Source organism: Lagenorhynchus albirostris, chromosome 1 (assembly GCF_949774975.1).
Source record: "Lagenorhynchus albirostris chromosome 1, mLagAlb1.1, whole genome shotgun sequence".
Lineage (NCBI taxonomy): Eukaryota > Metazoa > Chordata > Mammalia > Artiodactyla > Delphinidae > Lagenorhynchus > Lagenorhynchus albirostris.
The window spans coordinates 146,957,108-146,970,378 of NC_083095.1; the positions used below are offsets into that span (position 1 = coordinate 146,957,108).

A 13,271-nucleotide genomic window follows, 5' to 3' on the forward strand; every position below is an offset into this window, starting at 1 on the left:
TTATGGTCATAATAGTGTGTGTGAAATGGTATTTTATTGTGGTTTTGATTTACATTTCCTTAATGACTAATGACATTGAGCATTTTCATTACTTACTAGCCATTTTTATATCTTCTTTTGGGAAATGTCATTTTAGAACCTTTGCACATGTTTTCATTGGGTTTTTAAAAAACTTTTTCATTGTTGAGTTGTAATCGTTTTTTAAATATTCAATAGTTCTTTATCAGATACATGGTTTGCTAACACCATGATTTTCTAACATCAATAAATTCACTTTTCACTTATTTGGTGGTGCTCTTTGAAGCACATTTTAAATTTTGATAAAGTTCAATTTATCTATTTTTTCTTGTAATTTTGCTGTCATATCTAAGAAACTGTTGTCTAATTCAATGTCATGAAGAACTCTGCCTATGTTTTCTTCTCAGAGTTTTATAGTTTTATCATCTACATTTAGGCCTCCCTTTCATTTAGAGTGCACTTTTGTATATGGTAGGTGGTAAGGGTCCAACTTCATTCTTTGCATGGAGATATCCACTTGTCACAGCACCATTTGTTGAGAAGATTGTCTTTTCCCCATTCAGTTTTCTTAGAACCCTTGTCAAGAAATCAATCCCCCATAAGTGTAAAGACTTATTTCTGGACTTAATTCTATTTCATTCATCTACATGTCTATTCTATGTCTGCACCACATTATTTGATTACTATAGTTTTGTAGCAAGTTTTGAAATCAGGAAGTGTGAACCCTCCAACTTTGTTATTTTTCAAGATGTTTTTGGCTGTTCTCAGTCTCTTGAGTTTCCAAGTGAATTTTGGAATTTTTCGGTTTCTGCAAAGAGGTCAAATGGTATGCTGATAGGGAGCGCATTGATTTTACAGAACAATTTGAAGAGTAATGACATTTTAACACTACTAAGTGAACATGGGATGTCTTTCCATTTATTTAGAACATCTTCAATTTATTTCAATGATATTTTTCAGTTTTCAGTGTATTAGTAATACACTTCTTTTTAAAAATTTATTTCTATGTATTTTTATCATTTTATGGTCTTGTGGATAGAATTATTTCTTAAATTTATCTTTGAAATTGAATTTTTTATATTGTTCATATCCTGCAATTGTGTTTAACTCATTTATCAACTGCAATAGTTTTGTGGTGAGTTTGGTAGGATTTTATATACAAGATCATATCATCTGCAAATAGTGGTAGTTTTATATCTTCTTTTCCAATCTGGATGTTCTATTTCACTTTCTTGTCTAATTTTCCTATCTAGAATCTCCAGTACATTGTTGAATAGAAGATATGAGATTGAAATTCGTGTCTTGTTTTGATCTTAAGGGAAAGCATGCAGTCTTTTACCATTAAATATGAAGTTAATTGTGGATTTTCCATTGCTGCTCTTTATAAGGTTAAGCAAGTTCCATTCTACTCCTAGGTTTGTTATGTATTTTATCATGAAAATGTGTTGAATATTATAAAATGTTTTCTCCATCTTTTGAGCTAATTATGTGAATTTTGTCCTTTATTCTATAATATGGAATGTATTAATCGACTTTAGTATGTTGAACCAGCCTTGAATTTCTGTAGCATATTCCATTTTGTTATGGTGTTTAAATCTTTATATATGCTGTGGGTAACAGTGGCCTTATAGAATGAGCTGGGAATTGTTTCTCATCTGTATTTTCTTTGGAAAGGTTTGTGAATGATTGTTGTTAATTCTTTTTTAATTGGTAGAATTCACTATTTGGTAGAATCTATGTGAGTGGGCTTTTCTTAGTGGAAAGAATTTTTGTTACTAATTCACTCTCTTTACTTGTTATAGGTTTATTTATATCTTCTATTTCTTCGTAAAGCAGCTTTAGTAGTTTGTATCTTTCTAGGAATTTGTTCATTTCTTCTAGATTTTGAGTTTGATGGCACATAATAGTTCATAATATTCCCTTATATTTTACTTTCTATATATGTCTTAGGTCATGTCCTTCTTTTATTCCTGATTGGAATTTTCTTTCTTTCTTAGTTAGGCTAGGTAATGGTTTGTCAATTCTGTTGATCTTTTCAAGAACCAACTTTTTATTTTGTTGATTTTCCTTATTGTTTTTCTTCTTTATTTTTCATTAATTTCTGCACTAATCTGTATTATTTCCTTCCTTCTGCTTGCTTTAGTTTTAATATTCTTTCCTTTCACTATTTTTTTCCCCAGTGGAAGGTTAAGTTATTAATCTAAGTTCTTTTTTAATATAAGTGTTTACAGCTGTACATTTTCTTCTAATGACTGCTTTAGCTATGTCTCATAAGTTTTGTGCTACCATTTTAATTCAGTTCAAAGTATTTTGTAATTTCCCCTTGAATTATAGGGGAAATTACAAAGAAGAATCCCACTGATTCTTCTTTGCCTATTTGTTACTTAGGAACATGTTTAATTTCCACATATTTCTAAATTACAAAGTGATTGCTCCAATGAGCTCCATTCCTATCCCCTCATCTCCACTGTATGGACATACAAATTACAAATGTATACACTATAAACATATCAACACAGTTTTATAAGGATTGCTTTATGCAGTTTTTAAAAATCAGAGAGGATTAGAAAAGTGTTACAAATGAAAATACACTGATACTGTCTTTTATATTTACCTATGTATTTACCTCAACCAGTGTTCTTTATTTCTTCATGTGTATTTAAGTTACTGTTTAATATCCTTTTATTTCAGCTTGAAGTTATATGTTTTATTATTTCTTGTGGAGCAGACATGCTATCCATGAATTCTCTGATTTTATTTACTTAAGAATGTCTTAATTTCTCCCTCATTTTTCAAGGTTAATTTTGCCAGATGTAGAATTCTTAGTTGACAATCTTCTATTTCAGCACTTTAAACATGCCATCCCACTGCCTTCTGACCTTCCTGATCCCTAATGAAAAGTCAGATGTTATCTTACTAAAGATAGCTTGCAGATGATAAGTGGCTTTTCTCTTGTTACTTCCGCATTCTTTTATTATCTTGGTTTTCAGCAATTTGACTAAGATGTCTCTAAACATGGATCTCTTTGTGTTGATTCTACATAGAATTTATTGAGCTACTTAGACTACAGTATAATACTTTTTGGTCAAATTTGGGAAGTTTGGGACCACTCCATCTTCAGATAGTCTATCTACACCTTTCTCTCTCTCCAGTCCTTCTGGGGCCTACATTAGCCATATGTTGGTATGCTTGATGGTGTCCCATAAGAACCAAAAGGTCCTGTTGTTTTTATTTATTCCTTTTTCATTTTCTTTCTCAGACTGGATAATCTCAATTGACCCTTATTCGTGATAACTGATTCTTCCTTCTGTCAGTGTAATCCCTTGTTGAGCCCCCCAGTGAATGTTTTATATTAATTGTTTTACTTTCCAACTGTAGAATTTCTACTTGGTTCATTTTTTGTTTTGTTTTGTTTTAATAAAGTTAAACAGTAAAACAAAAATTCACAAGCTGCCCTATCCACCCCCACCTCCCTCCCCTACCCGCAGTCTTTGGTGCTGGCTCACTTTCCTTCACCCCACTCACTCAGACACTGGGTATCTAATTGAAAGAATGAAACTGCTCTAAGTACGTGGATCATGATGAAGGGAGGAGGCGAACTGTGTCCACACTGGAGGTTAAACTGAGCAAGTCTGCATTCTCTGGGTTCTGGATGGTTTCCTTTCATTAGCCAAATTGAAAAAAAAAGTTCCCTGCACCAGATGCTTCAAAGCTGAAACCCCCAGGACCACCGAAGAATGTCTTGAAGATATTGTTTGCATGACCTCTTCATGCCCTCTTCATCCAAGTCTTGTTCACTGTCATAGCGAGTCTTTTTCTTGGGATCAGAGAGAATGGTAAAAGCTTCTCTGACTTCCTTGAACTTTTTCTCCTCCTCCTTCTGAACTTCAGCAATGGCTCCACTGTGGTGATCTGGATGGTGCATCAAGGCCCGTTTCCGATAAGCTTTCTTGATCTCGTCCTCAGAGGCATTCTTGTCTACTCCAAGAATCTTGTAGTAATCTTTCCTCTTACTCTTCTTCAGTTCCAGCTGTGCATTTTTTAGGAGCTGTTTGTGTTCTTTTGTTTTCTCCATCTGATATACTTTTTCATAGTCCCGTACTGCTTCTTCATAGTGTTCTGTGTCCATGTAACACTGACCTCTTCTCAAGTAGGCTTTTATATGTGTCATCAAGCTTCACTGCATTTGTGCAGTCTTCTATTGCATTATCTAGTTTCTTAAGCTTGGAATTAACCATACCCCGATGACAGTAGAGTTTAGCGTTTGTCCTTATATTATTGGGGTCTATCCCCAGGGCTTCTGTGTACAGTTCACATGCTAGCTTGTAATTTCCTTCTTTAAATGCTTTATTCCCATCTTCTTTCTTTGCTTTAAGTGCTTTGGCATTTCTGCAAGTGACGCAGGCCTTCTCATGGTCAGGAGCCATCCTGAGAGCTTGGACAAAAAAACTGAACCGCCTTCTCAATGCAATCTTCATAATCAAGGCAAAGACTTCGTACATACAGAGCATCGGCATTGGTGGAATCCATTCGTAAAATGTCACTGGCCACACACTGTGCTTCTGGATAATGACCCAGCATTGCTAAACATTATGCTTTGAGGATTTTGAAGTGATGGCAGGCAGGGGCATATTCTAGGGCACGGTGCATGCAGAAAACAACCTTCCGAAAATCCCGCTTCTCAAAATCCGTTTCTGCTATTTTCTCATATTCTATGATTGCATTGGCATTCTTGAACTCCTGTTGTGCCTGAGCATTTTTTTGACCCAGTTCTAGGGCTCTCTGGAAACTACGACATGCCACCATAGCATTCCCTAGAGATAGGTGGCATTTGTCCTCTCGTAGATGTCCCTCACTGACTGCTGTGCATCTCCAAGAGCTTCCCAGAACTTTCTGAGCATCATCAAGATGGCTGCTCGATTCCTGTAATAGCTAGCATTTTTAGGACACATATCTCTTTGCTTCCTTGTCATATAGCAGCTCTGGTTCACTTGCCGCCATTACCACATTGCACTCCAGGGCAGCCGCCATCTTACCTCTGGGACCCTCTACCTGGTTCTTTTTTATACTTCCTGTCTCTTTACTGATATTCTTTTTTTTGGTGACACATATTTCTCATTTTTATATACGTTTTCCTTTAGTTCTTTGCATGTATTTATGATAGCTGATTTAAATTCGAGTAAGTTTAACATCTTACTAGAATTCTCAGAGTCAGTTCCTATTGGCTGCTTGTTTTTCCCATTGCCTGTGTATGGGTTATACTTCCCTGTTTTTTGGGGTATCTTGTAAGTTTTTATTGATTATCTAGACATTTAGAATAATGTACTGTGGCACCTTTAGCAATCCAATTCTCTCTCCCACTAGGGTTTGTTGTCATTGTTATTTGTTTTATTGTTATTGTTATTTAGTATTTTTTGACTATTTCTTTAAAGTGTGTATTATTTGTTATGTGGCAATTGATGTGTGCTCAGTTATCCTAGTTGTAAGCTAACAGAGATTTTCTTAAATGTCGTGAACCAGTGAGTCTACCAACCTTTGCTGAGAGGCTCTGTTGAGCATGTCTTTAATGTTTTGACAAGCAGTCTACCTCTCTGTCTTAGCCTTCACTTCCTGATTATGCGGAGCCTGACAAAGCCCTAAGTTTTACCTCTGACTGGTGTCACTACCTCAGGCAACTGTTATGTTAAACAATTGCTGTTGATTCTTTTCAGCAAATACCATACAGGTTAGGGCTGTTGACAGAGAGTGAGTTCTGAGTTGGGTCAAGTAAAAACAAGTACTGAAACTGGACTTTTCATCATGCTGCAAGCAAGTCAAAGGGTGACAGTTCTCTGGGGCTTTTTAGGAAGCTCCAAACTATTCTGGCTCCTCCGGTGGCTGCTAGACTACTTGATTTCACAGTTACTATAGTTGTGAGACTATTGCTTTTCAAAGCTCCCATGGAGCTGGGGAGAGAGTGATCGGATTATGGCAAGCTAAAAGACTGCAGGGCTCACTGTTTTGACTAAAATTTAGTTGTTTTTTCTTGAATAAACATTTCATGGATTTTTCAAGCCTTTAATTCATTTGCAGAGTTTATATAGCTTTTATAGGGGAGAGGATTTTCAGAAATCTTTACTCAGACATTTGGAAATCAAGCCCCTCTGCTTCACTTTTGATGATCAAAACAAATAGTTCCCATTTGTATAGTATGCTAGTTTTTACAAAGGACCCTCATGTATTACCTCTTTTTCTTTTTAAATTTTGATTTGTGAAATATTTTAAACATAAAATGTAGGGAAAACAATTTATAGTATATTCTTGTACTCACTATCCATATTTAACAGATGAAATATTTTGCCATATTTGCTTCATTTTTCTCTTTTTATTTTGAAAGAAAGAAATATGTTGATTATTTTTTCCTTCTTACCCTCTAAAGAGGTTACTTCTCTTTTGAGGTTCACATTTGTTAATGCTAATCATATTTGCAAACTTTGGTACATCAATGCATAAAAATACATGTGTATTTATCTATATCTGTATACTGTCTTGTGTGTTCTTTAAATGATAGCTTACTTTTATACATTTCTTTTTGAAACTAGCATTTCTTTATCATTTTGACACTTATCCATGCTGTTGCATATAAATCTATAGTTTAACAGAATAGTACTTCATTAAATTATCAAATATACTCTATTTATTCAGTCTTATACTGATGACACTTCAGGACAGTTGTTGTGAGTGGTGTGAGCTCTGAAGCCAGAAATCCTGGACTCTAATCCCTTTTGGGTTACTTTTGTTTGTAATTTGGGGAAAATTATTTAACTGCAGTGCCTTGATTTACTCATATGGGTATAACAATAGTACCTACCACATAATTTTTAGGATTAAATTACATAGTACAAATGAAAATCTTAAAAGAGTTCTTGGGAAACAGTAATGCCTTGGCAAGAATTAGTTCCTATTATAAACAATGCTGCAGGAAACACCCTCATATATATCTCATGAAATTTCTGGATAATAAAATATGCAATGTCCAGCTCAAAAGAGTGGTATGAAGGTGCATTTCCACTAGCTTTTCCCAAATTCTAATCATATATTGATGGAATCAGACAACCAGCCTGGGTCAAGGTATTTGACATGCATATATTCAACAAAAAAATCCGTGTCCAGAATGCACATTTACTGAAACCTTCTGTAAGTTTATAAGAAAAAATATTCCCATTAAAAAATGGGAAAATAAATGTGAATAGAAAATTCACTGGAAAAGAAACTCCCATGACCAATAGAGTCAATAGAAAATTCACCGAAAAAGAAACTTCCGTGACCAATAGAGTCAGAGAGGTTAATTGACTAACTGGTAGTTAGAAACCTTGTAAGTAAGTGATCCAAAGTAGCTTTAATGCACATTTCCCAAGTCCACACGCAGACTTTCTCCACTACTCCCCTTTTCTTCCAATTAATCCTCCAATTACTGAATCTCTGCTTCTCTAAGCGATGTGTAACAGCAGCGTGTTCCTCCTGCTTTTGGAGTGTCCTTTTATTTAAACAAAAACATTTTTTCTAGGAAGATTTCTCTAAGCTGAAATTAGCTAGAGCAACTTGGAACACATGGTGTGTTATCTACGGATGTGTGCATGCGTTTAGAAAATCTGTGTAGTTGTTTCTACAAATGTATGAATGTAACAGGTGTCCAGGCACACATGTGTTTTTCATAGCTACTGCTTGCAAAAGAGTTGATGGAAGCGATCTCCTTTCAGAATAGCAACAGAGCTAATACAGCTATTCACTACAATTCACATTTACCGAAATGAAACAGGAATTTGGCAACTTGAAGTGGAGTTACCAGAGGTTGGCATGCTCATGGGCTTCTAAAATATATGAGGGAAAAACATTTCTTATCCAATATTTGACATTCCATGTTCCAAAAGATTTTTTATTTTAACCCCAGTCTTAATAGCCCTTCAGTATCAAAATTAAGTGTGTTTTCCGCTAAAAGGCCAGTGAAACTTAAGGTTGACCTGGGGTCTCGGTAGCCAGTGCATCTTCTGTAAGTGGCTTGATTGCCGTCTGTAGAGAGGAGTGCTGGGAAAGATGTGCTTGACCAAGGCTATACATTACAGTCCAATTAATGTGAAGATCACTACATGAGTCTTTAACTTTATCTAGTAACTGTTGTAATCTCTAATGAAGACCACAGAGAGAACAGAGGGACATTTAAAATCCACTCTCTCTGCCAGGCACGAAGGGGAATGGTTTCGGTTGTATACCGTTGTATACACCAGGGTAGCTTCTCCCAAATTTTCTGTCCCCCATATGCCTCTCTTACTCTTACCATCTCAATTAAGAATTATAAACAAAAGCCAGAACCTTCAAGGTACATGTGAATATGGGCATTACCAAGTATAGCAGTAGTTCCTAGCAAGGGCTCTGGAGTGAGAGACCTTGGTGAGAATTTCAGGCTATTTGAGTTGGGTTATTAAAACCCTCTAAGCCTCAGGTTCATCAGTCAATAACGGGAATGAGAATTGCATCCCTTTCATAAAATTATTAGAATGATTAAATAGCCTCTGGGTTTAAAGAATCCTGAGTCCTAAGCAATTTGTACACATTTGCTTTTATTATACTGTTATTGAATATTAAAGAAAAATAAAGCTCTGAGTGTGTCCCAAAGTCAGGACATCCAAGGTAACTCACCATGGTTATTCATTGTGTGGTCTTCTAATGTCAGCTTTTTAGTCGTTTTCTTTGCTGCCCTGATTCCTCTGTGGTCATTGAGCATTTTATAGGCCCACTTGAGCTCAACTCTCTCTTTGTGATAAAAGCTTTAGTATAGGAATTTTTTTACTTCCACCATGGAAGGACTGGCCTGTTCAACCCTTCTCTTGTGAGTGCTACTTGTCAATACTGCCTTCCATCAGTGTTTCCTCATGTCTCCCTTTCTTAAAGGTTTACCTCTGGTTTCTTCATGCCTCTGTCTCACAGATCCTCTCTGAACTTTTTAAACACCCCCACTGGATACATATCAGATTCTACTGAGAATAGGGGGAGAATGTCTGCTACCTCATACCAGAGGACTTAGTCAATTTCCTTTCTCGATATCTCACCCTTTGAGAACAGGGTCTTCCTTTCTCTGATACCTTCAAGGTCAAAAGTGGAATAGAGGATTTGAACCAGCCTCCATATCATGAATTACAGGATATTATACTCTCTCTATTTCTCACTATAGCACAGATATATAAATATATATATATATATATATATATATATACACACACATGTATACCTATGTCTGGTACTAAGGAGACTACTCAGTGGGCTGCCACACCTAGACATTTTAGCTAAATTTGGAACAGTGCCTAAAAAGAATTAATATTATTCTGACCAAAAATCAGGTGTGTTTGTTCAAAATCTTTTTATGCCAGGTTTATCATTATTGCAACTATATACTTTAATTAATGAATATGTAAATTGATGAAATATGAGCGTGAGTTGTTGCTACTATAAAAATTAAATTGATAGTTTGGGAGAGACAAGATAAAAGAAAATTACTGTCTTAGTCATTGTCTTCAGGCTACTATGACAAAAATCCCACAGACTGGGTGGCTTAAACAGAAAACATTTATTCCTCACAGTTCTGGAGGCTGGGATATCCACAATCAAGGTGCTGGACAACTTGGTTCTTGTAAGAGCCTTCTTCCTAATTTGCAGATGGTTGCCTTCTTGTAATCTCTTCACATGATGACAAAAGAGAGGTCTATTCTTTTTCTCTTCTTATAAGGACACGAATCCCATCATGAGTGCTTCAACCTAATTACCTCCCGAAGGCCCCACCTTCTAGTACCATGATATTAGGGGTTAGGGCTTCAATATATGAATCAGAGGGTTACAAACACACAGTTCATAACAATCATCAAAAATATTTGTTGCTGGGGCTCCCCTGGTGGCGCAGTCGTTGAGAGTCCGCCTGCCGATACAGGCGACATGGGTTCGCACCCCGGTCCGGGAAGATCCCACACGCTGCAGAGCAGCTAGGCCTGTGAACCATGGCCATTGACCCTGCGCATCTGGAGCCTGTGCTCCACAATGGGAGAGGCCACAATGGTGAGGGCCCGCGTACCGCAAAAAAAAAAAAAAAAAATTTGTTGGGAATTAAGTATGGGTGATAAAACTAATGTGAAATAACAGCAAAAACCATGTAAGACAGTGCGCTTAACTTGCTGAGCAAGTGACATGTTACTGCACTCGCTACATACCATTTTAAAGAATTGAAGATCATTGCTGATATATTATAGATGTGGCTTGTGATCTTCATGAATTGGGTAATTTCCATTATTTAAAATAAATAAAGTATTTTAATTGTGCAAACTTATTTTTAGGATTATTTGTTTTAAATAACTTTTAAAAAGTCTTAACCCTGTAGTCAGAGAAAAGACGTGTATAAAGTTCAGAAATAATTTAGAACTTTGAGGGGCATTCAAGGGTATGACCCCCATCAGGATTGATCCTCCTGTGCTATCTCCCCTGTATTCCCCACTAAGCCAAAAGGCCACGTCAGAGGAGAGAGCTATGAGGCTCAGAGACATAAACCAAAGAAAATATTTGTTATGTCATCATTCTCCATTTTGTTAGAACTAAACAAAGAGCTAAAAATAAAAGGCAATAAAATTACATGAAAAATAGCCTTTATTTACATTTGTTTAGTGTTCAAGGTAAGAGGTGACCTGTGAAGATTCCAAAGAGGCCCCCTGATATACTTTCAAGGACTTAACTGAGTGTCAAAACCAATGATGACCCTGATCTTTTACTATGTGAAACTTTCTTTTGCAATTCATGAAACTCAGAGACAGAAAACCAAAGAACAGAGGCAAAGAAGATGGGGTGAAACACCAGGAGAAACTAGGAGAAACAAAAAGTAAAGGAAGTCAAGAGAACAAAAGCAGAATTTTCTGAGGGGAAACACTCCTAATACACATATGTGTATTTATAAATTCACAAATAAATAATTATGAAGCTAACATTGAATGGGAGTTTACCATATGCTGTCTTCTTATAATTTCTTGCTATATAAGAAATTATTTCCTTGAGTGAAAGAAGAAGGTTTACCTTTAATTCATGTGTTTCTGAAAGCCTACCTCATCCATGACAAGCAGTAGACTTATGTTAATTGTATCAATCAAGGTAAAAATTTCATAAATTGCAAAAGAAATTTTGACTTGGTAAGGGATCAGGGACACCCTGGTCTTGACACTCAGTAAAGTCCTTGAAAGTGTATCGGAGGGCCTCTTTGGAATCTTCACAGGATCACCTCCTACCTCAAACAAATAAAGCAAATAAAGGTAAATAAAGCCTAAGTAAATAAAGACTATTTCTTATGTAACTTCGCTGCTTATTTTTCAAGTTCTTTAAGACTATAACAAAATAGAGAATGATGACTTAACAAATATGAAATTTTTTAATATTCTCTAATACATCATGAATTGATAAAGTAAATGTATGTATAATGTTAAAAATGAAAAAGTAACTTCATCATACTGTTTACAATGAAAAATTACAAATATAAATAATTTAGGGTCCATATGGATTAAAGGTGATTTATATAAATTGCTTGACATTAGAAGGTGCTCCATAATGTTAAGTATTATTATTGCAAGGGTTTTGTAAGCTTCGTTTTATTCTCTTGGGAGATGTACACATATTTTTTGTATTATTTATATGGAAAAATATTTTCCCAGTTCCAAGTGTCCAATTTATAAATGAATTTTTAGGCTAACACATTTGAATATTGTACATTATCTTCACTAATAGATATAGAAGCTCAACCTGATAATGGTAGGAGAAAAAACAATGCCAGGGTCTTACTATTTACATCATACTTTTGTTTCTGCCTGTTCCCAAGGTGGCCCAAATTTGAAAGTTGAGAGAAATGTTGTCAATTCTATGTTGACCAAAAGAGAAAGTTTCTTCCAAATCATTTTATTTAAAAGGTGCCTGGAAGTTATGAGTGCAAATAAGAAAGACCAATAGAAAATAACAGAGTAAAAAATGATCTCCACAATTTTGTATTTAGAAATAAAAATATTTAACCAGACAAATGCTTAAAGATGAAATCATGTTAACATTTATTGTAATTTTTTTAAAATAGCAAAACAAATTTAAGTGCCCAGCTCTGGGGGACAAGTAAGTCTGATGGTGGTGCATGTGTATAATCTAATACTCAGCAGCTGTTAAAATGATAGAAAATTGCTATTTCCTACTATTTCCTGTTTCTTGCAATTGCCACGTGATTATGCTAATTTATAAGCTGAGTGTGCATTTGTGTGTGTGTGTGTGTGTGTGTGTGTGCATCTAGAAAGCCAAAGACAAAATGTTCACAGTCATCAGTTCTAGATATTTAGATATTTTGTGACTCCCAAAAGAAATTAATTTTCTACCAATATTTTCTGTTTTCTATATTGATCCTCTAAACTACAATTACAAAAGGAGTTTCATGGTTATGCTTTATTTCTCATTGGTGTATGTTTTCTTTTTCCTGGGATTCTTAGAAACATTAATCTAAGGAAAAATCTAGAAAATGAACCAAGGTATAGATTCACAACTGTAATTTCTAGGCCCTGACAGAGAGCCTCCTTCCACATAGCTGTCAACAAATCAAACTCTCCACTGATGATAATGTATTAAATAAAAGCTGCTTTTTTAAATTACAACTACAGCATAAAAGAAAAGATGGGTTTCATATGGATTTTTAATTTTTTTCCAGATCATTTCCAAACTTTCTTGTGAATTTCTTGCACCAAAAGAGCCTAGCCCAGTTTCAAGTACCCCAACACTATCCCATGCACCCCACCCCGGGGGCACACAGCTCATCTCAGCCGTCAGGACTGGTTTCCCAGGGAACTGTGGGATCTCTGATCCCTGCCTGAAGACCACAGGACACCACCCTAAGCTGCCCAGAAACGCTGGGAATGTAAATGGGAGTCTGACGCAGACAGGTGCTCTGCCTCTATGGGTTCTGCTCCCTCTCATTAGGCTCCAGAATAGTCTGTGGAAAGTCCCCTTGTCCTCTGCTCCAGCTTGGGTATACCATCTGCCCTCCTCTGAGACTTGGTGACCCCAACCAGATTTAGATGCATTAATACCATGTGCTGTTAATGGCTGGTGTCTGAAGGACACACTGCTCATCTCTCCCCAGCCCTGCTTTGTTACCTCTGACAACCACTTGAGACTGGAAGAGACCTTATGTTACTTACACTCAGAGCCAGCCCAGCAGCTAA

At 36.0% G+C, this 13,271-nt stretch overlaps 1 pseudogene; it reads right to left on the reverse strand.

Annotated features, from left to right (window-relative positions):
* Positions 1 to 3,684: 3,684 nt before the first annotated feature.
* Positions 3,685 to 5,049, reverse strand: LOC132532210 (dnaJ homolog subfamily C member 7-like; annotated as a pseudogene).
* Between the last annotated feature and the right edge of the window lie 8,222 nt (positions 5,050 to 13,271).